Source organism: Oryx dammah, unplaced genomic scaffold (genome assembly GCF_014754425.2).
Source record: "Oryx dammah isolate SB20612 unplaced genomic scaffold, SCBI_Odam_1.1 HiC_scaffold_2, whole genome shotgun sequence".
Lineage (NCBI taxonomy): Eukaryota > Metazoa > Chordata > Mammalia > Artiodactyla > Bovidae > Oryx > Oryx dammah.
Genome location: NW_024070186.1, coordinates 64,568,463 through 64,595,249, shown reverse-complemented (window position 1 = coordinate 64,595,249; position 26,787 = coordinate 64,568,463). Strand labels below are relative to the sequence as shown.

At 36.8% G+C, this 26,787-nt stretch overlaps 1 protein-coding gene and 1 long non-coding RNA gene across 3 annotated transcripts in view; one reads left to right on the top strand and one right to left on the bottom strand.

Moving 5' to 3' along the window:
• Positions 1 to 26,787, bottom strand: part of NAALADL2 (N-acetylated alpha-linked acidic dipeptidase like 2) — a 1,592,461-nt gene that overhangs the window by 1,021,467 nt on the left and 544,207 nt on the right. The gene's annotated exons all lie outside the window — the stretch shown is intronic.
• Positions 112 to 18,605, top strand: LOC120869837. Its single transcript, XR_005722645.1, has 3 exons — positions 112 to 123; positions 869 to 874; positions 18,521 to 18,605. It is a non-coding gene; the product is annotated as an uncharacterized LOC120869837 (long non-coding RNA).

Below are 26,787 nucleotides of genomic sequence, written 5' to 3'. Positions count from 1 at the left end.
GTCTTCAGCCCCTGGGCCTCAGCGCAAGAGATGAGCACTGGCAAGTAAGGGAAGCTTCATTCGCCATTCCCCGTCACTCCCATTGCTCACATTACTGCCTGAACCATCTCTCATCTCTCTCAAGTCTGTGGGAAAAAAATGATCTTCCACAAAACTGGTCTCTGCTGCCAGAAAGGTTGGTCACTAATATTGTAGGACATCCAGCTGGTGCCATAAAGAACTTCTGGTCTTGGGGAAAAATCCCCACCCATCTGGTATCAGAAGTGTTGGGTGAGCGTGACAGAGTTCAGAGTGAGAGAAACACAGGAGGAAGTTTGTTTTTCTTTTTTTCCTGCACATATGCCTAAGAAAAATGGTCTGTCTATAAAACATATTAAGGTGTTAGAGTTTTTAGAACTAATTGTTAAATCCACTATGACCTAGCATCAAAGCTAGAGGCTTTGTCCTTTCATTCTTTAGTATATGCACTTTGGAGCTTGGTCCCACTGCCTCAGGAAGACTTTCCACTTTCCCTTTCTACAAATGTCCCATTTTTCTAATTCTCTTCCCTTTTCATTCCTTATTTACCAAACTTCCAGCCTACCCACACCACTCCAATGTTACACAAAGAACAGAAAGAGAAGTCATGAGAGTAAGTAGGTGGAGGAAAGAAAATATTATTTTGTTCACCTGAATCATATATATTAATAGTAATATTTCCCCCAATCTATAGTATTACAGAAAAGAAGCAAAGGGAGTAGTCAGAGGACCAGGAAGGAAAAGAAGGAAAAAACAGAAGAGGACAAAGAGAGAGTCCCTTGTGCTTTCCTCATCCTTCATAACAGCTTAATATTTCCAACTTTGAAATAAAAAGGGAAAAGGATGAAAGTATCATGTTTATACTCAGAAGCTTTTAAAATCTTTATCACTCTCCCTAAGACTCTTATTCATTCACACCCAATAATAATGCAATCATCGTCATGACACATTTATTTAAACATGATTCAGAGTTGTTATTGAGGCGGTTGATGTTAATGGAGAAGTTGACATCTTAAATCATAGCTGTTTGCCACAGGGCAAAGCAACACTTTGGAAAATAGAGAGAAGTATAGATTAAATGGTTGGGGGTGGGGAGGGGAACAAAGGAGAGAAAGAAGGAAAAGGGAGTATGAAACCTCACAGGCAAAAATTGTTACAAGGAAATCACTATATGAATTGGGCTTTATATCTTAACATGTATTTTAAGTAGCAGATATAGTCACATATAGGTTGTTTCCTTCCTAGATTTTAAGGCAACTAAGAATTATCAATGAATATAGTTAAACAATTTTAAAATTCCAATTAGCTTTCGAAGAAACCAAATCTGTTAGTTATCTCTCTCTATATAGGTCCATATTACATGTGTTTCTGGAAGAATCATTTATCCATGTCTAGCTAGCTAGGCCAAATAGGCATAGTTTGAATTATAGCAGCATCCTCTCAAGATTCTTCAAATAGCCATCAGGAAATGTGTCATTGTGTGTGTTAACACACTTCATTTTGTTCTAGTTAGTATTTGTCTAGTTGCTTGTTTAGGTTTATTAAGGCTTCCCTTGGGGATCAACTGGTAAAGAATCCACGTGCAATTCAGGAGACCTGGGTTCGATTCCTGGTTTGGGAAGTTCCCCTGGAGAATGGAAAGGCTACCCACTCCAGCATTCTGGCCTGGAGAATTCCATGGACTGTATAATCCATGGGGTTGCAAAGAGTCAAACAAAACTGCATGACTTCCACTTTCACTTTTGTTTAGGTTGGCAAATGACAGGATTAACTAAATGCCAGAGAAAAATCAATCCTCTCAAAATAAAGGCATTTATAACTTACAAAGTGGCTCAGAGGTTAAAGCATCTGCCTGGAATGTAGGAGACACGTGTTCAATCCCAGGGTCGGGAAGATCCCCTGGAGAAGGAAATGGCAACCCACTCCACTACTCTTGCCTGGAGAATCCCATGGAGGGAGGAGCCTGGTAGGCTACAATCCATGGGGTCACAAAGAGTCGAACATGACTGAGGGACTTCACTTTCACTTTCTTTCTTTTTCATTTAGTATTTTAAAAGTAACAGGTTTTTTTTTTTTTTATGATTGATGTTTTAGGTAGGAAAAACAGACACACCCTACCACATATACAAATCTTTCTTAGGAGTCTAGAAATGCTATAGGCAAAGCATGTCTTAGTTACTGCTCAACCTGATACCACGTGCTTCACAATACAGTACAAACAAAGCAGTGGACAGGATTCAGTGAAAAATAAATATCCAGTTGGGAGTGTGTTAGCCTGGAGAAATAGAAAGGATTAACTGGGAACAATATGGAAGTCTGACTTTTTAGGGAAAAGGATGTTATCACTTTTATTTACATAATCTTCATCTTTCTTTGAATATACCAGAATCCTTTAAGTAGGACAGATGTAAACATACTACTTAGATAAAATTAAGCCACAATACAGAAGTATAGTCACAATGCAACCTAGGTCAGCACCTTCACATTGGGTTCTATCAGCTATCTCATTTGAAGATGAGCCAGTTTTGTAACTCAGTTCTTTAGTTTAACAAATATTTTTTGAGTGAGTGAGTGAAATCGCTCAGTCGTGTCCGACTCTTTGCAACCCCATGGACTGTAGCCTACCAGGCTCCTCTGTCCATGGGATTTTCCAGGCAATAGTCCTGGAGTGGATTGCCATTTTCTTTGACCGCCTACACATTCTGGAACTGTCCTGAGCCCTTGGAATACACAAATGAAAACAACAGGTATGGTCTCTGTCATCTTGGAACTCACAGTCTCTCTGTTTGTCTTTTTAGTCACAGTTTTCTAAAAGCCTAAAAATCCCGGAAGAGGGATAAAACTGTATGTTTATTCAGACATTTGCCCTAGGGCTGATTAAAGCTTTCGTTTGTTTACATCCAATTTGGCATGATGGTCCACTGTGTGTGCTATTTAATCAACTACAGTCTCCTGCATGCTTATTGACCTCCATAACAAAATTATCAATGCAGACATTTTCTCTATGGCTGCCTCAAAGTTTTGGTAATTTTCACATTTCGGAATGGGAATAAATCCCCCAAACAAATGAAAGCAATGTCTGATGGGCCCTCCAAGACCCCTTGCCACATCCTGAAGTTCAACTGAAGTGAGAAACTTAAAACCTGGCTTATTAATATTTCCTTGTTTTTACATCTTCACAGGGACGGGGAAAGAAATAAAAACATTTCAGTGTCACACAATGAATTTCTGTGGGCCTCTACCCATGATTTGCTACACTTCATTAAAATTATGCCACTGACTCAACTGTACTTCAATTTTAAAGTGTTTTTTTAAAAATGATTAAAGACTATGCCACTGATATTCCCTTGGATGAGGACACAATGTTAATGATTTCTCTAAGTCAGAGAGTGGACTTTGAGAGCAGTTACAAAATTGTGACTAATTACAGCTAATTAATCATTGTGTAAAACTTTCAAACTCTTCAATAAGTGAAGAAAAGCTCTTTTTCAAACTTTATAAAATACTAATTGCAAAAAAATCCATGAATACATGATTACAATTATCCAAATTACAAAAATCCATGAATGAAATTAAATATAAAAGTAGAGGATTACCTTTATCTATCATATCTTTACTACACAAATATATGTTTAAAATTATATAATATCACTAAATTAACTGCCTAAAACAATGGACATTTATTATCTGTTTTCTTGGGTCAAAAGTCTGAGTTTCGTTCACTTGATGCATCCCCTCAGGGTGGCACAAATCCGCAGTCAAGGTGTTAGACATACTCTGTGTGTGTGTTAGTCACTCAGTCCTGTCCAACTCTGCGACACCATGGACTGTAGGCCACCAGGCTCCTCCGTCCATGGTGTCTTCCAGGCAAGAGTACTGGAGTGGGTTACCATTTCCTTCACTGGGGGATCTTCCCAACCCAGGGATCGAACCTGGGTCTCCCACATATCAGGCAGACTCTTTACCATCTGAGCTACCAGGTAAGCCCCTAGACATACTCTAGTTCTCATTTGGAGCTAGGAGTCCTTTTTAAAATTCATTCAGCCTGTTGGCAGAATTTAGTTCCTTGTGGTTGTAGGACTGAGGCCCTGGATTTCTTGTTAGTTGTCAGCCAGGGATTGATATCAGCAATTAAAAGAAGTTGCCTACATTTCCTTACCACGTGTCGCCCATATGCAGCTCACAAAAGGGATGCTTGCTTTTTACCAGGACAGCAAGAAAGTCTCTCTCTGACTCCATTTCCCCCTCCAGATAGCACAGTGGTGACTATCCCATCACCATTTGTTACATAAGGTAGCCTAATCAAAGGAGCAACTATCCCATTGTAGTCAAAAACTCTGCCCACACTCAAGGCAAATATAGTTTTTTAAAAAGCTACTTTTCCACATTTTTGCTATCTTTTCTGTGATTCATTTAGACAAAAACTGTGAAAAAGTTACATCACTGGCAAATTAAATGCACCTTAGTACATACCTGGGCTTCCCTGTGACTCAGCAGGTAAATAATCTACCTGCAATGTGGGAGACCTGGGTTTAATCCCTGGGTTGGGAAGATCCCCTGGAGAAGGGAAAAGTATTCTGGCCTGGAGAATTCCATGGACTGTACAGTCCATGGGGTCACAAAGAGTCAGACATGACTGAGTGACTCACTTGAATACATACATATTTTTAATATATTTTTTCTTGTGTGTCACTGCAGAGAAATCAACTGAGTAGTCCAATTTTCTTAAAGGTTATCTCACTCCTATTTAGATTTTGTAAATGCAAAATCAAACCTGAAATAAGTTCTTTAGGCAAAAAGGTGTATGTTAACATTTTTTCCTACAAACATAATTACATGAAATAAGCTTTCAAAATTTAGAGATATTTTAGTAAGAAATATCAATTAGAATTAATATAACATTCATCTAATCTAAAAATAACAATCTAAAAATAAGCTTGATATAACACATGTAACTCATTGAAATCAGATATTACCTTTAATTTTAATAAGACTGACTAAACTATAAAGTTAGTTTTATTTTAGTATTTTCAAATAATCTTAATCCTTCCTTCTAAAATAGTTGCTTAATTGACTTTTCTTTCATGCTGAAGTAGAATTAAAACTGACCAGGGAATGTTAAATTGAGATTGAAAGTGTTCCTTTTATTTTTTAATTAAATAATTACTTCTTCAAGATGTATTCTATAATGGACATAGAGCTATAATTTGTGCCCTCAAGATATGTACAACCTTGTAATGAAGATAATACAAGTATGTAGATTACAGTAATATAAAATGGTGTAATAGCAAAGATTAAAAGAAATAAGGGGAAAAAATGAATAAAGCATTATTCTGTGCAACAGAAAAAAACAAAAAACAGTGCAAATCAGCTGTCTAAGGAAGATACAGTCTCAACCATTTTAAAACAACATTCCTTTATTCATTCAACAGAAACTATTTGCTATGGATGGTATTGTGCTCTCCTCCAAATTCAGTTGCTCAAGTCCTAACTTCCAGTACCTTTGAGTATAACTGTATTTGGAAATAGGGCTTTTAAAGAGGTAATTAAGCTCAAATGAGTTCCTATGAGTATGACCTAATCCAATGTGACTGGAGTCCTTATAAGAAGAGACAGAGACGCCAGTGATGCACAATAGAGAAAAGCCAAAGAGGTCTCACTAAGACAACCACCTGCAGCTAGAGACTTAGAAGAAACCAAACTTGCCAAACCCTTGATCTTAAGGCTTCCAGTCTCCAAGCTATAAGATAACAAATTCATGTTCTTTACATCACCCAGTCTGTATCATTTGTTATGGCAATTCTAGCAGATTAATGGATTCTTCCTTAAAGGAAAAATTCAGTGGTAAGTTTAATACCCCAAAGACAATGAATCTTGAACCACACATTCTAATTTTTCCTATAAAATTAATTATAGTATAAAACAAATATCTAAATAACCTGTCACAAACACTAGCATTATGGGGCGGCAGGTGAATGAGTGAAATCTGTCTGGGACTAAACAATAGGGAGTGGTGGGGACTGCAGCTAACTGTGGAGATCATGGTTAAGACACAAATGCTGACGCTAGGTGAGAGAAAAACATGTCATTCTAGATACAACTTAAGAGCCATCGGTTGCAACTTCAGCTCAGATCTCTTGTTTTGTTTGTTTTTTCATATAACCCCCTTTATTAAATAATCTCTATAGTGCTTTCTAGCTTCATCTTTTAAGTCTGTCATATCAATCCTCTCACTACTGGAGTTACTAAATAGAGGATAAATTAAACACTCCCCAAATTTTTGCCTGGCATTGCAAACCACTTAGTAAGCCACAGTTGAATCAAATTCTTTTCTAGAAATTAATTATATTGAATGACACAAGAAATTAGGAGCTTTTCAATAATATTAATAATATTCCACACTAGCTAGCATAGCTTCGTTTCACACTTTCACATGTGTTTGCTGCTGCTGCTGCTGCTAAGTCGCTTCAGTCATGTCTGACTCTGTGTGACCCCATAGACGGCAGCCCACCAGGCTCCGCTGTCCCTGGGATTCTCCAGGCAAGAACACTGGAGTGGGTTGCCATTTTCTTTTCCAATGCATGAAAGTGAAAAGTGAAAGTGAAGTCGCTCAGTCGTATCTGACTCTTCATGACCCCATGGACTGCAGCCTAAAAGGCTGCTCCGTCCATGGGAGTTTCCAGACAAGAGTACTGGAGTGGGGTGCCATTGCCTTCTCCTTTTGTTATTATCCATACCTCAAAAATTAGCAAACCCAGATATCCCGCAGGTACTTCAAACACAAATAGTTTGAAATAGAGTAGATGGAAGCCACTGGAAGGAGCATCAGCATTGGAATCAGGTTGAACCTCCTGCTATGACATTCATTAATTTTGTGATACTCAGCAATGCTTAATTACTAGTTTACTCAGTATAAAATAAAGATGAACATTTATCTCATAAGTTTGTTGTGAAGACTTGGAGAAAATGTACATTGAGAGACCTATTTCACTTTTTTCTTTTTTTTTAATTTATTTACTTTAATTGGAGGCTAGTTGCTTTACAATATTGTACGAGAGACCTATTTCAATACATAGCTGAGAAAAAAGGTTCAGGAGTAGGAGGACCAGCAGCAGCAGCAGTAGCAATAGCAGTGGCAGCAAACAACAGCAACTACAGGACAGCGGAAACATGCCCATCACATCTCAGGAAACTCTCAGCACCCTTCTCAATCCGTCCCTACACTATTCAAAAAGAAAGAAAAGCCTGATTTTTTTTCTCTTTCTCTAGCCTGTTTCTCAGGACATATCCTTTACTTCAGTGATAATCAGCATCATCCACCCAGGTGACTAACTACAAGTAGGAGACCTTATTTAACCCCATCCTTTCTCTTGCCCATATCTCTGCTTATTCCCACATTTGTCCATCGCTGAAACCTAGAGTTTCTCCCTTTCATTGGAAATCCATTTTATTTTTCCCTTCATTTTCACTGCTATTACTTCTGCCAGAGTAAGCAATGGTTTCTCATTTTTTAATACAATCATTTTTTTTTATTGAAGCATAGCTGATTTACAGAGAAAGACAATTATATGATATCACTTATATGTGGAATCTAAAAAAATGATACAAATAAACTTATTTATGAAATGGAAACATACCTACTGAGAAAACAAACTTATCCTTACCAAAGGAGAAAGGCTGAGGGGAGGGATAAATCAGAAATTTGAGAGTAACACACATACACTACCGTAAATAAAATAGATAAACAACATGGACCTAACTGTGTATAGCACAGGGAGCTATACTCAATACTTTATGATAAACATATATGGGAAAATAATCGGAAAAAGAATATATATGTATCTATATATGTATATGTATAACTGAATCACTTTGCTTCACACTTGAAACTAACATAACATTGTTAACCAATGGTTTCTTAATTAGCTTCCTGGTATTCCTTCTATCCCTCTCTCTTGCCTCTCAAATTCATCCACTATTTTCTTGCCACATTGAACAATGACAAATACAGAATATGTACCTTCTATACTTAAACTGTGCCAGAACCATAATGTTGCTGCTGTTTTGTGTGTGTGTGTGTGTGTGTGTGTGTGTGTGTGTGTGTGTGTGTGTGTGTGTGTCCGGTCTCTCAGTCATTTCTGACTTTTTGCGACCCCTTGGACTGTAGCCTGCCAGACTCTGTCCATGGACTTTTCTAGCCAAGGATACTGGACCACGTTGCCAGTTCCTTCTCCAAGTCATCTTCCCAACCTAGGAACTGAACCTGCATCTCTTGCATCTCCTGCATTGGTAGGCAGATTCTTTACTGATTGTTTACAGAGTCTTTACTGCAGATTCTTTTACTGTTGTTCTCAATGAAGTCCAAACTTCTTTGTAATGGCTGTATTTTAGTGGAAGTGGCACATATGTTGCTGCTGCTGCTGCTGCTAAGTCACATCAGTCGTGTCCGACTCTGTGCGACCCCATAGACGGCAGCCCACCAGGGTCCCCCATCCCTGGGATTCTCCAGGCAAGAACACTGGAGTGGGTTGCCATTTCCTTCTCCAATGCATGAAAGTGAAAAGTGAAAGTGAAGTCGCTCAGTCGTGTCCGACTTGTAGAGACCCCATGGACTACAGCCCACCAGGCTCCTCCATCCATGGGATTTTCCAGGCAAGAGTACTGGAGTGGGTTGCCATTGCCTTCTCCGAGTACATATGTTAGTCCTCTGCAATAAGTTCAAATCCCAGTTCTGCCATTTACAAGTTGCTTGAGTGCCTCATACTACAGATTCTCCAACTAGATTAAGTTCTTTTTTTAAAAAGACCTTGTAGGACTTCCCAGTGGTCCAGTGGTTGATACGCTATTCTTCCATTGTAGGGGGCTTGGGTTTGATCCTTGGTGGAAGAACTAGGAAACCACATGCTGCATGGTTTGTCCAAAAAACAAACAAACAGAAAGAACCAAAAGGACCTTGCCATATATGACATCCCTGGAGTCATTTCTCATGCCCAAAACAAAGAAAGTGGGGTATCTGCTCAGTGATTGAATAAGATCAGTCACTGCAAGTCCATATAACTAACAAAGTTGGAGACAAACAGTCTTCTGGTCCAGAGATTTATTTCCTCCAATTTGGCGAGGTTTCTTCTCCAGTCAATGGATTTGAAAAAAATAAATTCTCCCAATGAAGATGACTCTATTGCTCAAATGGAAAAAAACTTCTAAGACCCAATCCAAGATTTCCTTTTATGCAAAAGGACGTTTGGTCATATTCTAGATTCTAAAATCAAGCAAGTGTCTTTATGATTAACTATGTGAATAAGCACCATAAATATACTCATTTATTCATCAATAAATATTAATTGGGCATCACAGTGTACCAGAAAATGTGATAGAATCTGAGGATACAGTTGTGGTTCCTGCCCTTGATTTGCTTATGAACTACAGTAAGAAAAAGTAAATAAATAATCACACATACACACAAATCTGTTAAATGGTATGAGGAAAAACATAAAAGCTGAGATAAGACCATAAAATGAGGACCCAGTTTAGGCAGTGTTTCAGGAAAGGCCTCTCTGGGGCTTTCTAAACAAAAATGAGAGATGAAGAAAATAATTAATTTAGATATCTTTGGATATACACAAAAAGTTTAAGCATGCCATAAAGAGAAAAAATTTTATTTTGGACTTACTATTATATTTTAAATAATGATATCAATCCAATCTACACTGTCTTCCAGACTGTGACCTTCTGAATGGTGGGATGCTTCTTATTTCTTTTGTATTACACTGATGTACTCAATTCCAAATTGCATGAGTGACTATTCCATAAATGCCTGTTGACTGAATGTGTGCAAAAGGGTTAAAGGTAATGAGACAAGATAAGTATGTATGATTTAGACCACACTATGGCAGTCACTTTAATTAAGAGGTTAGTATGCTCATTAACCAATCTGAAGAACCATTAGCAATGGAAAATAAAGAGAGTGAAAATAAGTATTGAGGAACAACATATTACAATTAAATTAATGGGGTTTAGGGAAGATCCATGAAAGTTCCCACAGCTTCTGCCTCTTCTTTATAATGTCATGGTTCTAATTTACCTCATTTATATTAATGAACAGAGGATTGCACAACTATTAGCATGATTGAAAATTACATTAATGCTCAGTAAATCTACCCCTAATTATTATGATTAATGAGAAGTTGATCATCTTGGACCAGATTAACAACCTAAAGCAACTGAAATAGAGCAAAAAAGCTTTTTCTTGCTAATCCAGGTCTTTAGTCTTTTTTATTTAATGAAACCCTGAGCAATCCACTCAATCATGCTGTATACTAATTCACTATAACTATCCATTTACATAGATTTACATAGATTATATTTTTCACATTTATGTATTTATTTGAATAATTATTTCTATGTGTATTAAACTGTGGTTTTATGATTGGCTTTATGCAGTGTTAACATTCCTATATGAAATTGAATAATAAAACCAACCATATTTTTTCTTTACCTGGTTCCAAGTTATCTGTTTGAGGGTTATCTCCTCTAAAAGAGAAATTATTCATCTTTGTAGTCATCAGAATTAATAATTAAAACATTAAGAGCATATCTCTTGCCTAATTATTTGTTTAAATATTGGTACTTTACAAAAAGAGTTTAAAATGATAAAAAGCAAAGATAAAATACCAAATTTATTTTATCACTTTAATATCTGACATTTTTATGATTGCAATGGGTGAGCTATTTTTATGTTAATTTCTACCTCTATTAAAACTTCAATATGATATTGCCTTATGTTTCAGTCTAGTTTATTTTCTATCTTCTTCTCCTGATAGGTGTCCATGGAAACAAACCTGTAGTCAATGTTAGACTCCTTAGCACAGTGGCCTAAGACATACACTTTGACAGCACAGCAAAGCAAAAAGCTGTCAAGGCTATTTCTGAGAACTCCATGACAGGCTTTTAATGAAGCAGAAAGAATTTCACATTAACATGGCCTTTACATCCTGAAAGTATTGTCCCATCTCAAAACTGCATTTATTCTGCTCTTATTATCAAGAAGAGTTTCTTATTGTACTTATGGAATCTTGTTACAACCAATTTAAACACACAAATGTCATTTCTCCAGGCCTGTCTATAGTCTAAAATCTCAAAAATTAATTCACAAAATGTTTATTAAATGACTGCTCTGCACCAGACTTTGTGCTAGGGCTGGGTTTTAATAGTGCCAGAGACAAAATGTCCCCATCTTCATGGAGATTATTGTTTAGTGGAAGAGAAAGAAATGGAAACAGTTATAAATATAACAAGTGTTGCATAAAGCATAAAAGATGGACAGGTGCCTTAGCAGTATGAAACAGGGAAACTTAGCTAATATGAGAGATTAGGAAAGCCCTCCCTGAGAAAATGACATTTAGGAGGGGAGCCTAAAAGAGGTAATAGTTCCTAGCAATTTATTCTGTGATGAAGAACTAGGACTCTGTGAAATACAATAGAGTTTATAACTAGGTATAAATTCAAAGAAAAAGGCCAAGTAGCAAAACAGACTTGTGTTATAGTCTAGCTTTACCAGTTCCAAGGTTGTATGACCTTTGGGAAATTATTTGTCTCCCTGTTTTATGCACCATAAAAGTAAAGATGGTATGTAGGATGACTATGAGGACTATATGATATATATATATAATATATATATATAAAATATATATACATGTGAAAATGCCTGATACAACAGCAAGTCTTCAAAGAATATTAATTTTCTTTTCCTACATTAAAAAAAGGCCTGTCCAGAATTCTGTCTTGCCACTAATTCACAAAAGGAAGTTTGAGGAGCATGTCATAAAAGTGCTTTGGATGTAGAACTAAGTGACTATTACTAGGAAAATAGACTGTGCATCTGTCAAACCTGTGTCAGTCACTTTCCAGCCCTCACTAGTTGTGTGGCCTTGAACAAGTTACTTTATCCACTCTGAGCCTCAGTTTTCTCATCTGTAAAATAGGATATAATAGGGCCCAGGTCATAGACTGTTAAAACAAAATTAGAGACTGAAGACCAAATTCATGGGAGGACTTCTGGCAAATAGTAAAATATCAATAAAGTTAGTTGTTTATGGTACTATAACAGTTGTGACAATAACAGCATCAGGAATAACCATCTTGGGTCACCTTCATTTATTTACATTTACACAGAGAGAGGAGGGAAATAAATTTGGGAGAATAAATCATGAGAAAAATGCATCAGAATGAAAGAATTAAGAGTTCTACATAGCAGTCTAAAAAGACTCCAAAGTTTCAGATACAGCTATGAGATAAGGTTTGGGTGTTCAGAGGATATTTAAAAGTCTGTTGTTCAGAAAATATCAAAAGTATCTATTCATGAAAGAATTTATAACCAGTTGGTTGGCCATTTACATCTAAGGATTGACTATTGTTTCTTATATACTGTATGAGTCATCTAGGCTGCCTGACAAACATCTCAAAACTTGGTGGCTTCTACAATTATTTTATTCATGACTTTGTAGGTGACAATTTGGTCTAAGAAGGGTGGTTCCTCTGCTTATCTTGCCTGGGGGCACTGATGTGTTTGCAGTCATCAGTTAGTTCCGCTGGGGCTGGATTGCCACAAATGACTCCCTTCACAAGTCTGGGGGATGGCACTGGCTATTGGCAGGGTCTCTCTCTCCACATGGCCTCTCTCTCTTTGCAGAGTAGCCTGACTTCTTCTTAGTGAGGGAGCTCTCAGAAAGACAAGAAAATGAGAAACAAAGCTACAAGGTTCTTGTGGCCTGGGCCCAGAACTTCTGAAATATTACTATCATAATCTATTAGACAAAGCTAGTCACAGGCCAGATCAAATTATGAGAGGTAGAGAAATAAACTGTACCTCTTGAAAGAGGAGCTGCAAAGACAAATTGCAAAAGAAGAGTACATGCAGAATTAAAAGAAATTTCTAAAAAGAATTCTTTTTTTTTCTCTCCCAATGTACTATATAAAGCTAGCTCAGATTTGCTAGCTCATATTCCCTATCCTCCCATAGTAATAGTACTAAGTTTTATTGCCACATGAAACTTAATCTTACGCCATTTATGTTCATCTTATTGCATATAATATGTGAAACATACCGAGAGCCAAATCACTCTACCTCTGTAGATCTCTTCAGTTGATGTGCATGAGAATCATCAGGAAGTTTCAAAAAGGGAATGATCTCTACCTCCCACTGCTTAGGTATTCTCATTTAACTGATCACATATGTGATCCAGATATTGCTTTTTTAAAAAAAGGTCCTCAGATGATACTAACAAATGATCATGATTAAGAATCAATATTTCTAATGTTCTAGTTCCTTTCAAATATAAATATGAATGTATTTTAAAAGCTCTTTCTATTCCCTTTGACAACTAATTATTTTATTTCTCCTCCCCCTATGACTGTTCCTTTTTATTCTTCCTGGAAATCTCTTTATGTTTAAATCTTCATTGCTAATGATTTTCAAATTATGATCTGTCTTCTTGAACTCACTCTGAAATTTTAGACTTATTTCTTCCTGAGGCTTGTAGGACGTCTATATATACCTGTAACTTAAGTGTCTCAAGTTTATATATATATATATAATATATTTTAAACTGAACTAATCTTTCTCTTCATCCTGCTTCTCCTTTTTTAATCAAGTTTCTCATTGAATGTTACTACCATCTATACCATCATGTAAGTAAAATATCAAAATCTATTTGTGATTTTAGACACCTCCCTATCACTTTATCCCTATGTCCAAGTCATTTTACATTTGTAATATCTCTCATCCTTTGCTGAAACTCATCTTTCTTGTCACCACTAATGCTTTAACTGAGGTCATCATCACATTTCACGATGACCACCTTCCTGGGCTTCCTGAAACTGGTAATGCCCTATTCCAAAAAATTTCCATACAATCTAAAATACAAAAATATCATTAAAATGCAAAATGGTCACTATCTAATGGAAAATATTTCATGGTTTGCTGTGGTTGGAGACACAGTCTAAGGCTATTTGATGACAGACCTAGGGATTAAATTCTAAGCATTTGACCTTCAAGATCAAGAAGAAACAATGAAGTTGTTGGCCTAGAGATTAACTTATGAAGAAAATTATTTTGAGGAGATTGATGTGGTAGTAGCTGGGGAAAGAAACCTGGAGGAAAGACAACCATTTGGACAACTATGATAATCATTCAGGCATGTGGTAATCTGGTCTAAAATAGTCATAATCCCACAAATGTGCTGACTGGACTCACATATTTATGATCATGAATCTCAAATGGGTACTTGCAAAAGCCAGAAAATACTATTATACCTTTCATAGTAAATTCATTTTCCTCCTCTCCAAGCCAACCCACAATTCATTTCCTTTCTTAAATCCGGAGTATTCTCCTTTTTGGGGTTTCACAGATGGTACAGTGGTAAAGAATCCACCTGCCAATGCAGGAGATGCCAGAGATGTGAGTTTGATCCCTGAATTTGGAAGATTCTCTACAGTAGGAGATGGCAAACGACTTCAGTATTCTTGCCTAGAAAATTCCATGCACAGAGGAGCCTGGTGGGCTACAGTTCATGGGATCAAAAAGAGACAAACACAAATGAGCATGCACACGCACACACACACACACACACACACACACACACCCCTTTCATTCCACATTTCATTCCAGTGAATATCGCATCTCCCTTCTACCCTTTTCAGTAGAAAATTCTCAAAGTACTTGCATATATCTGGAGTCCTCACTCCTTTACCACTGAAGTAATGATTTAAAATATGTTCACACAGTCTTTGACATTTGCTTTAAAAGGTAGAGCAGAAATTTTTGTTAGGAATTTCCTTTTGATACAGAAACAACAGAAGTGATGTGATGTAACTTTTGAGAATGTCACAAAAAGTAGCACAACTTTCTCCTCATTTGATCTCTTCTGTGGGAAAAGCTGCTGCCCTTTGGGGACATGCCCTGTGGAAAGGCTTTGCCTCCTGAGAACAGCCACTGAGGACCTGAGCCCTCCAGCTGGCAGCTTTATGACTGAGTTATTTTACAGCAGGATCTTTCAGGCCCACTGCAGCCCCACCCAACAGCTGACTGCTACTTCATGAGACTTGGAGGCAGAACCAACCAATAAAATACTTCTGAATTCCTAATTTGTAAAAATGATGAAATAATAAATGTTTGCTGTTTTTTAAGCTGCTGTTTTGGGATATATATTTTTTAATGTAGCAACAGATAACTAATATAACTACTTCTCATTCTTGTTTCAACCCAACCCAATTAGATACTTTCAGTGATCATTGCAATAAGATGTTTCTCATATTAATTATAAATTAAATCACACAAAACCTGTTAAGCACTTAGAACAGTATCTGGGCTTTAGTGCTATGTGGATGTTTGCTATTAAGAGTAGTATTACCATTATTATCACAAATAGCAGTAGAATACATAGGTCACTGAGGTCCATCATCTTGTAAAATCCAATGGTTAATTTTCTATCTGTGTCCCCTCTACTTTTCATAGCACAAGCTACTATCATGTTATTAAATACTTCCCATCTTCACCCTTTTTGGTTTCTTGGCATCATATACCCCATGGTAATCTTTTGAAAAGATTATCCTGTTTTGCCAGACATCTAATATTGAAGCATCCATGTACTGTTCTGATCACTTTTTCTTTTCTTTATTTCCTCCCTTCCTTCCTATCTTTCTCTCCTTCTTTCTTTTTTTTTTAATTTTAATTTTTACTTTATTTTACTTTACAATACTGTATTGGTTTTGCTATATATTGACATGAATCTGCCACGGGTGTATGACACAGTCTCCCTAGAAAAATCTATCCATAACCAAATCTTTACATATCATGATTTTTCTATATACTAATTCTTTATCTCCAGCCCTGATCCCTCCTCTAAGCTCTAGATATACATATTTCATTCTCAGTATTTCTGGGTATTTATTAGGCTTCTTAAATTTAGCATGTCTAAACAAGAACTCTTGATATTCTGCATAATTTCATCTTATATTTCCCATGACTGAAATGTAAGCTCTTTGACTACAGGAAGTTTTTATACCAGGCACTAGGTTTTGAAGATTCTGAGCTTAGAATAGTGCCAGGAATATAACAGGCACACTAGAAATTTGCACAAGTGAAGAAAGAATGGGTGGAATCATTTAAAACACCCTGAAAAGTATAAATAAATATCTATTTTAGATTCTACTTAAATTTCATAAAGGTAGGTGTTTGTAATAACATGCAAAATAGCATGTAGAATCCAATTATTATGGCAAATTCCATGTTTAAGCTCCTTATAATGTTTGACCTTTAAAAGTATTTATATTGTTAGAAAATACAATATATCTCCTTCATTTAAAAATGGAAGAAAAAATGGCATTGTAGAGTTCTGCCAAACAAGTCTCTAGTAGGAGCAATGTATACTTGTACTAAAAATGTATGAATCACTGTTTTCTAAATACTATCATTTTAATTTTTTTTTCAATTCTCTTAACATTTTATTATGCTCCTAATACATGCCAAGCTATGTACACATAGTGTGATATAAAGATAAATAATACTTGGTTCTTAGCAGCTAAAAGTATCATGACAGGAATGGTCAGAGACAGACATGAAAACAATGATCACAAAACTATGAGAAAGTCTATGGGCATGTATATGAGGATAAAGCTGGCATATCAACTAACTGCCAAGGGAAGTCCAGGAAGACTTCTCAGGGGTATAACCCACCTACTATGGCATAGTAACTGTGAGGTCTTTCCTACCAGGATTAAAGATGCATCCAATATGCAATACTTTTTCAATGTTTTTCTAATTTGTCCCACTTTTCTATTTAGATTCAACAGTCAGCCCAACTATGAAGTTCTTACCTTTTAATGTCAGTGTCCTTGATACAAATTCTTAAATATCTTTTTGAAACTATCATAGGTGTAATGTGACTGAAGTATTTATATTAATCCTATAAATGTACCCTATGAATTATTTCTCAAAGTCATTCATTTTGAGTCTTTTTTATATTTAGGTCACACGAAACACACCACATTTTCCAATATCTTCAGCTGTTGAGTATCAGTGATTCATGCCAGATAATATGCTAAGCTTGACATCACCAGAGTCATATAAAGAGAATATATTAAGCCAAGGAAAGCTGATATTTTCTCTTGGCCCACTCAGCTATAAAACAAACACTCTTGAAATCATTTTACTTTTGACTATTGAGCATCAAATCCCCTGTAACCAAGGAAACAGCTTTCAGATCCCAGTTTAACAGACAAAAGGCAATTATCTGCCTGAAATAAGGGCCCATTCTCAGCACCCTTCTTCTCAGCTAATGCATCCCACTTTTTCACCTTTTCTTAACTTCTGTGCATCAACGACATACAGTGAAACTCTTCTGCCTAAAATACCTCTGGTCTACTTCTTAGACTTTCCTACTTTGAAATTACCAAGCAATTGCAAATCTTTACAGTTGGAACAGACTCTAAACTGCAGCCTTTAAAAACCATTATTCATAGAGACTAGAAACAATGAATGTCATCATCAACAACAACAATAACAATCTGGTGTTAATACAGCTGGGAATAGTAGCCTAAATACAATACAGAAATTTCTGAGCAGGTTAGCTATGTAGTTCCAGCTCATGATATCTCATAAAGTTTCAACAAACTATTGATGGAGGCTGCAGTCACCTGAAGGCTCACCTGGGGCCCTCGGATCTTCTAAACTCACTCAGATAACTATTGGCAAGAGGTTTCACTTCCTCATCACTTGGCCTTCCCTATAGAGCTGCTTATGACACAGCAGTTGGGGAAATAATCCCAGAGACAGAGCATAAGAGCGTGCACCCAAGACAGAATCCTCAGCATCTTCTGAAACCTAATCTTGGAAGTGATACACCATCATATATCAACAGACTACGACTACACAGGGCTCTGAAATCTGGAAGGTAAGATCTATGAGTCCTCAGTTGTTATGAGAAAGAATTAATATCTATAAAACATATAAAATTGTGTCTGGCTCCATATAAATGTTATGGAGAAAGGCATGGCAACCCACTCCAGCATTCTTGCCTGGAGAATCCCATGGACAGAGGAGCTTGTTGGGCCACAGTTCATGGGGTTGCAAAGAGTTGGAAATGACTGAAGCAACTTAGCATCCATGCTATATAAATGTTATATAAGTTTTATATCTGTATCATCAGCAGCAGCAGCAGCAGAGGTAAAGTTAGGATGTAAATCTCTAAGCTGTGAGATGGGGAACAAGCCTGCCAGATTATGGTCTCACCCTATAAACTGGTCAATAGTACATAGGACTATAATTCTAATACTGCCACTAAGTATGGTATGTGAATATATTTTTCATCTTTACTGCAGTTTCCTCATTTTGAAGTTAGGGTATTAGAATTAAAACAAAATATTCACTAATCCTTCTAGTCCAGGTAACCAATAATGCCACCATTTTCCTTCCCCTGTTTAATGTTTCAGGAACTAATTAAAATAGGAACTAAACTGTTTTTATTTCCAGGGCACTCAATTTTTATTTTTCCAAATGGCAAGTCTATCATTAAGGTTAGCTAGATATCCTTCTAACATCCTGGATGGTTTTCAGGGAATCTGTTAAACATTTTAGAGACGGTAGCTCTGAAAAAAAAAATTGAATTTGTTGCCTTAGTATCATCAAAGATTATGTTTCCAAAACTCTATCTATTCAATAGTTGCAATGTTTCCCCATAAATGATATTAATATCTAGACAGTTTCCTTTATTTCTTTCACATGGTTTATTGTTATAATTGCATATGGAAATGCAACTATTTTCTGTATGTTGATTCTGTATCCTGCAACTTTACTCAATTCTTTTTATTATTTCTAATATTTTTTTTGGTGGAATATTTAGGATTTTCTATAAGGACACTACTGAGTGACTTCACTTTCACTTTTCACTTTCATGCATTGGAGAAGGAAATGGCAGCCCACTCCAGTGTTCTTGCCTGGAGAATCCCAGGGATGACAGAGCCTGGTGGGCTGCCATGTATGGGGTCACACAGAATCAGACACGACTGAAGCGACTTAGCAGCTGCAAACTATTAATTACAGTAATAACATAGATAAGCAATTAAAATCTCAATTTCTTCTAATTCATATTAATTCCAAAAAGGGGTATTCTTGATCAAAGAGTAACTCTTCCCCCTTAATGGTGATTAAGAGACCCATGTTACCTCCACCTTGTGATCTGCCATTTCTTGTTCTTGTGTTCACCAGCAGAACTGGAAAGAGGGCCCAAAAGTTAGACCTGCTTCTTAACTATCCTGGTCTGAAAGTGATACTCAGTCATACAGCCACTTAATGTAAGACAAAATAAACTTTAACCTAGCAGCGTTCGCACAAAAAGGAAGAAACAGAGTTGTATATCAACTATGTAGTATCCATGCTAATTCCTAATCATAGAAGACTGGAGCTAAAAGGAAATTTACCATCTTTCAACCACCTAATTTTACAGGTGAAGAAGACCCTGAAGACTGGGATAATGAGGTAGCTTAACAAAAGTAAACAATAGCATTAATGTAGAATATAGACTTTCCCACTGTTGCCTGACAGTGTATCCAGTCACTCCATCATAAACCTTGTGGAGGTAGACCCAGCTACTCCCAATCATCCACTAGAATCTGCATCACTTTAGCAGCTATAACCCTCCTCCAAGATTCCCATTGTCACAATAGCAGACCTAAAACCCATCATGGATTGGCCAGGTAACTCCCTTAGAATGAGAAGACCATTTGAGGGACAATTAACTTTAACAATTTGATGCAAAACTGAGGACAAATTGTGTCAAAAGCAATGAATATTAATTTACAAATAAAGGAGCACAAGATACCGCCAACAAATCTAAATTATTGGTTTGCCTGCTTAAAATGACATGATCTAACTAGAGGATGAATTCTTAAGCCCTATATTTAATTAAGTCATTTGGACTAAAAGCATAACTTTGGGCATTTGGTCAATGAATTTTAGAAACTTCATTCTCAATGCGTTTGCAACTTCACTTTGCCTGGGATAACTAATTACTGCTTAACTATGTAACAGATATGCTTCCAGAATAAAATGTTAAACTTTTCCAATTTATTCGCTTTCTCCAGGTCATCATTTAATGATCATAGCCCCACTGCATAGTTTGGTATCTATGCCAGGGAATACAATGAATCATCCAGAGAGGGATTCTCCAGTGTATCATGTCCAGCAATCTTGTTAAAGTATGCGGAATTGCTACAATGATGCCCTCTGTGATGCAATTCCTTGGAACAATTGCCAGTTGTACATTTCTAGAACCTATGTGTAGCGGGCAGCACAATGCACAAACAGGATCTGCTTTACCTACAAAATAAATTCTAAGGTTAAGATCTAGATTAATATTTTATTGAATTTCAGACCTTTACAATGTCTGTTTTCAGGTGGTGCATGCTCCTAAATAGCCCTGTGAATAGCTCTCAGTTTACCAATAACATCATGCCAGCTGAGTCTCTGAGTCTTGAATAAACATATATACTGCTGCAAAAGTAGTTGAAAATTGGCCTGGTTGCCACAAACTAAGCTGTATTCCAATGTCACTAAGTATACTATCATGAAATAATTTTTAAGCAATTGTCACATTCTCAAGGCAGATGTCCACCAAGTTCATTTTACAGTTTTCTGAATTGGACCTTTTTTTACAGCATCAAAACATAAGTAGAAGATTATGTGTTATATTGTAAGAGAATACACCAATACTTTGAAAGTAATTACTTTTTGAAAGATAGTTATTGCATAAACGATTGATTGCACTGCTAAGTGCTTACAAATGTCTCATATAACAAACTGAATATAAGCAATCATACTATCTACAAGCAACAATTGATATAATTAAATTTACTGTGACTGTAAACATGGTCTTCACCAACTTCACACTGATTGAACACAAGTAGTCTAAATATTGAGGTGACTCATCAAGAATTAAAATTTATCCCTGTTTCAACAAACATATTAATCTGTTTGTAATGCAAGGAGACACAGAAAATAATGAACAAAAGAAATATACAAATGTAGCAGTTGTGTGATTTCAACTACAGAATGCTACATTGTTTCACATCATAGGTTCACTGAGGAAAAACAAACTAAAGATAAATAGATTTGCAGATTTGCATGCACATGCTATTAGTAACCGAATCACTCTATTTAAATTTAAATTTCAATAAATAATGAAGTAATAAAATCTTTAACTCTGGGGGATTGAAGAAGGCAATCATGTAACAAATTTGTGAGTCTCTGGGCAATAATACCTGAATCTTACCCTCCCTCACTTGATATTCCTGACACTTTGGACCATCTACACAGTTTCTTCTCAATTTGGAAACAAGGCCATTCTCTGAAAATATTCCTTAATTTATTCAGTAAATACTTGTTGAGCATCTAGTATATCCAAAGCATGATATTTTAGGAATACAAGTAGAAATATGGCAAAGTCTCTGCCCTAAGGAGTTCACACATTAATTAGACAAAAGCAGACTTCTAAATAAACAGCTGCAATAAAGGGACTCAGAAAAGTCTGAAAAGTGTTCAGTGTTGAAACAAATAGCAAGCAGTGGGCTCTATCTGGGAGAGAGAGTGGACTGTGGTATGGTGAAAGGTTACATAGATGGTGTGATACACAAGATGAATAGGTGTTTTTCACATGTCAGGGAGCTAAAAGATGTCCCAGAGAAAAGTAACTACATTAGCAAACCGCATATGCAATGGGGAAATTAGCTTTGTCAAAGTTGATGCAGACTTTACAAATTGGGGCACAAATTAATCAGACAGAGATAAAATACTAGACTTTCTACCTTTCTTTCTCCCCATTGATCTAATTTAGACACTGATCCGCAAAGTCACACTTATTCAAGTTGAATTTCCATATTCATCTTTTCACCTTGAAAACAGCCAATAGAATGAAATTATTTATCTATCCCAGGTGGCTCAGTGGTAAAAATTTCGCCTGCCAAGCAGGAGATGCAGGTTTAATCCTTGGGTTGGGAAGATTCCCTGGAAAAGGAAATGGCAACTCACTCCAGTATCTTGCCTGCCTGGGTAATTCCACCATCAGAGGAGCCTGGAGGGCTACAGTCTATGGGGTTGCAAAGAGCTGGACACAATTTAGTGACTAAGCAACAGTAACAACTCATCTGTCACTTCTTAAAATTAACATGCTATTCATTAAAGATTCCAAGGCAACCCTAAAAAAATCAAAGAATGAAATATTATACTGGCCAATGGCATATTTCTTGGGTTGAACTCATACAGATGCAATCAAATAATAACTTTGTTTCACCAGTTTAAAACTTACTGTTGGGTCTTCCTTCCTGGCTTCTATGCTAAGTGAAGTCAGACAAAGAAAAACAAATATCATATGACATCACTTACATGTGGAATATAAAAAGATGCTACAAAAAAATTTATTTATAAAACAGACTGGCAGACTGCAAAAACAAACATAGTTACCCAAGGGGAAAGGTGGGGGTAGAGGTAAATTAGGAGGTTGGAATTAACATATACACATTACGATATATAAAATAGATAATCAACAAGGACTTACTATACAGCACAGAGAACTCTATAATAACCTATATGAGAAAAAAATCTAAAAAAGAATGGATATATGCGTATGTATAACTGAATCACTTTGCTATACACCTGAAACTGACACAACATTATAAATCAACTATACCCTAATATAAAATAAAAATAAAATTAATAATTAGTAATAATAAAAGTCATTGTCACTCTGACTTCCCTTCCAAAAAGAATTGTATAAGCAACTCTTTTTAGCATCAAAAAGTCCAGTCTAATCAAAACCAAAACATGTATCTCACAAACTATGACAAGCTTCTGGCCTTTCTCTAGCTGAGGTCTGGCCTTTTCTTAGCTGGCAGCAGAGAAAGGGGAGGCTTGATTTGAATTTTTTATTCTACTGGTCCTCTCTCCTCGTCTGCTTCAGACTCCTTGTGCTGTTTCCTGCTCTCACAACATAGAGGTGAGAAGAAACATTGAGAAAAGGTTGATGTCTCTCCCACCTGGCTGTCGAGTATCAGGGTTACCTGAGGCCTCTCTTTGGAGGTCCAGCTTCTGAGACTAACACCATTCTTTAGAAAGAGGAAAGGACATTTGTTACTTCTATTCTGTGGCCTAAGCTGATACTATTAGCAAAATAACAACATCAGCAAAAACCTATCAGACATCCTTTACATGTAAAGTAACAGAGCAGAGAGAGACACAGAGCATGAAGCTACAGAAAGAAAGAAAGGAGCAAACTGATGAGAAGCAATAAAGCTCAAACCTCCAAAAGGAGAAATGGCTTTTGCTGAGAAAAGGCATAAATTCCCCTTCATCATTTCCTTTGATTCCAGAAAACTGCTATCAAATATTACCCTGCACTGTGGCTTAGATGGCAAAGAATCTGCCTGCAGTGCAGGAGACCTGGGTTCCATCCTTAGGTTGGGAAGATCGCCAGGAGAAGGGAATGGCAACCCATTCCAGTATTCTGCCTGGAGAATCCCATGGACAGAGGAGCCTGGCAGGCTGCAGTCCATGGGGTTACAAAGAGTAGGACACAATTAACATTAAGGTCACCTTGTTAATCCCCACGTGAATCCTTAGATCCTTTTTCCACTTTGGAACAGTGTCAGAAGACTCTCCTCTCAGCCTACTCCGTCAGGACCTCCGGCAGAAAAGGATCTCAGTTCAGCGAGTGAAAAAGTGAATGTGAAAGTGTTAGTCGCTCAGCTGTGTCCCACTCTTTGACAGCCCATGGAATATAACCCCCCAGATTCCTCTGTCCATGGAATTCTCCAAGTAAGAATGGGGGCACTCACTAAAGTGGGAGAAACACTGGACAAAACTGTTCCCCTCCACAGCAACCTGCCTCAGAAGCTTGTTGCCTTAGGCTCTAGTAGCTCTGTTTTTCTCTATTTGACTTTTCCAGTCTTGTCCACATACCACTCTCTCTAGCAAAGGCATGTATAAGTCAACCAGGCAATATCTACTCGGTCATTGTCTCTGTTTGAATGCTATCTTCATCTGTTCTCTATAGGGAATGAAGATAAAGAAGTGGCTGATCCCTACGTAAATTGCTTATTACATCTTCAAACCCTTCACTGCTTTCCAGAACTTAAGGGTAAACTTGAAGAGAATATCCCAACAGACATCTGTTGTTTCAGAACAATGAGAAACCCTCAGGGTCTTCAGAGAGAAAATCAGACTGGAAACCAGATTCAAACTTGTTTTATTTGGCACTAAATGTGAAAATGATTGTTTTTAAAATAACTGTGGAAATTGGTAGCATCTCCTGATATGCTTCACTTGCCACCTTTTAAAATCCGTAGTGAATTATATTTGTAGTTTTATTTCAAGGAAAGGTTATGTATAAACAGAAGACAATGGCAAAACTGATGGTCTATGGAGGTCATCATTTTTCACTGTACCATTCTCATTACTCGAATGACCATTTCAATCTTTTCTAGAAGTAAGAAAAAAATGTTTCCAAATACATTTTATAAAGGCAATGAATTTTACTCTTTGAATTACATTTAGATTCATGGAGTATTTTTATGAAGAGTCTTTAAAAAAGATAAATAGTATGATATTGTTAATGAATGTAGAAATTTCAGAAATCAACACTCACCACAACTGAATCTACAAATTCAATGAATTATCCTGAAGACACATACTGCAGCTCTTAAGTTAGACAAACTTTCATTACATATATAAATGTTTTATGAACTGCTCAGTGACAGATGAGTGACAATTGTCACTCAGGTCATCAGCTCTCCCATTCACATTGTACTGGCAAATCTGCACACTCATATGATTTTAACTTCTCGATTGTGTTCTTGGATCTTTATGGTCCTTAAATTTCATTCAGGTGATAATTTACTGAATATACTATATGATATCCTATTATAATAAGAGAACAAATATACCAGAAACTATATTTCACTATTGTCCTACCAACCATAGCTTCCCTGGTGGCTCAGAAAGTAAAGAATCTGCCTACAATGTGGAAGACCTCAGTTTGATCTCTGGGTTGGGAAGATCCCCTGGAGAAGGGAATGGTTATCCACTCCAGTATTCTGGCCTGGAGAATTCCATGGACAGAAAAGCCTGGCAGGTTACAGTCCATGGGGTCACAAAGAGTTGGCCACAACTGAGTAACTTTCACTTTCGAGGCTGCAAACTTAACCAAAATCTTAGTATCCAGATGGCTTCACCTCCTCCATTTTTTTGATAGGGTCTCCTGATATCTATTTACCAGTATTATCTAAATGTGAATAACTCCCATTGTTAATTAACAAAATGGAGTTTTGGTCAATCACAATATAATGCATCCTCAATATAGTACAGCTTCCATTTAATGAATTAATTCTTATGCAAATTTAACCTTTAATGGAGCTACAAACAGTTTCATTCAAGTTACATCTGCATAATATTTCCCAAATGGTTTAAAAGTAGTGGGAGTGGAAAACAACTAAATTTTTTTGGTAATTAAAATGTCCCAAACATTGCATGTCAGGCTCAGTACAATTCTCCAATGTCTTATTTATTTGTTTTGCAGTACACACTCAAAGTACATGATTACGACAGAGAGCTTGATCCCCTTCAGTGCATGTGCTGGAAGGGACATTGCAAATAGAACTATTGCTAAATGGACCACATCTAATGAGGTCAAAGCCCCTGGTAGGATACACCAAGGCCATATCTAAATAGACTCCAAGGAACCATGACATTAAAATTCTACCTGAGAGCTTTTCTCTAAACATGATTGTGTAAGAGAATTAAAGGCTTGTTAATAATTTAGCTTTAAGTATTTTAATTTTCCTGAAACCTGGCCACTGGGGACAGTGTATATGTCTGTTTATGTTTGGTGTTTATCAAGAAAAAAATAACTAGAAAATGATTAATTCTGCTTATACATCATAGGATTAATTCCACTTAAAAATAATAGAAACATAGAGGTACAGCTCTCCTCTTGCTATTGTGAGAGTGATGTGGTAACCTGCTCCAGAAGATAGCTCACCGGAGAGCCTGACACCCAATGGGCACTCCATAAAGGTTTCCTGAATTAAAAGACTGCCCAGAGCCAAGGTTTATGGGAAAGGATATTGTTCATCCAGGATATGTAGTACATTCATGGCTGACTCCTTCCACCGTAATCACCAACCAAACTTATTTTTGTTGTTTCACATTATACACAGGAATTAACACTGACTTTGGGATTGGTGCTGGAGAAGACTCTTGAGGGTTCCCTGTACTGCAAGAAGATCAAACCAGTCAATCCTAAAGGAAATTGACCCTAAATATTCATTGGAAGGACTAATACCAAAGCTCTATAATTTTTGGCCACCTGATGCAAAGAGCTGACTCACTGGAAAAGACACTGATGCTGGGAAAAATTGAAGGCAAAAGGAGAAGAGGGTAGCAGAGGATGACATGTTTAGATAGCATCACTGACTCAGTGGATAAGAATTTGAGCATACTCTGGGATATAGTGGAGGACAGAGGAGCCTGGTGTGCTGCAGTCCATTGGGTCACAAAGAGTCAGACATGACATAGTTACTGAACAACAACAACATTGACTTTCATCAAAATATTTGCAAAATGGCACCATGAAAACACAGTAGAAATATCCAGTTCCTGAAACACAAACTCCCTAGGTGTGGTGATTTTGTTTTGCTTTCTGATGTGCTTCTAGTGCCTAGGACAGC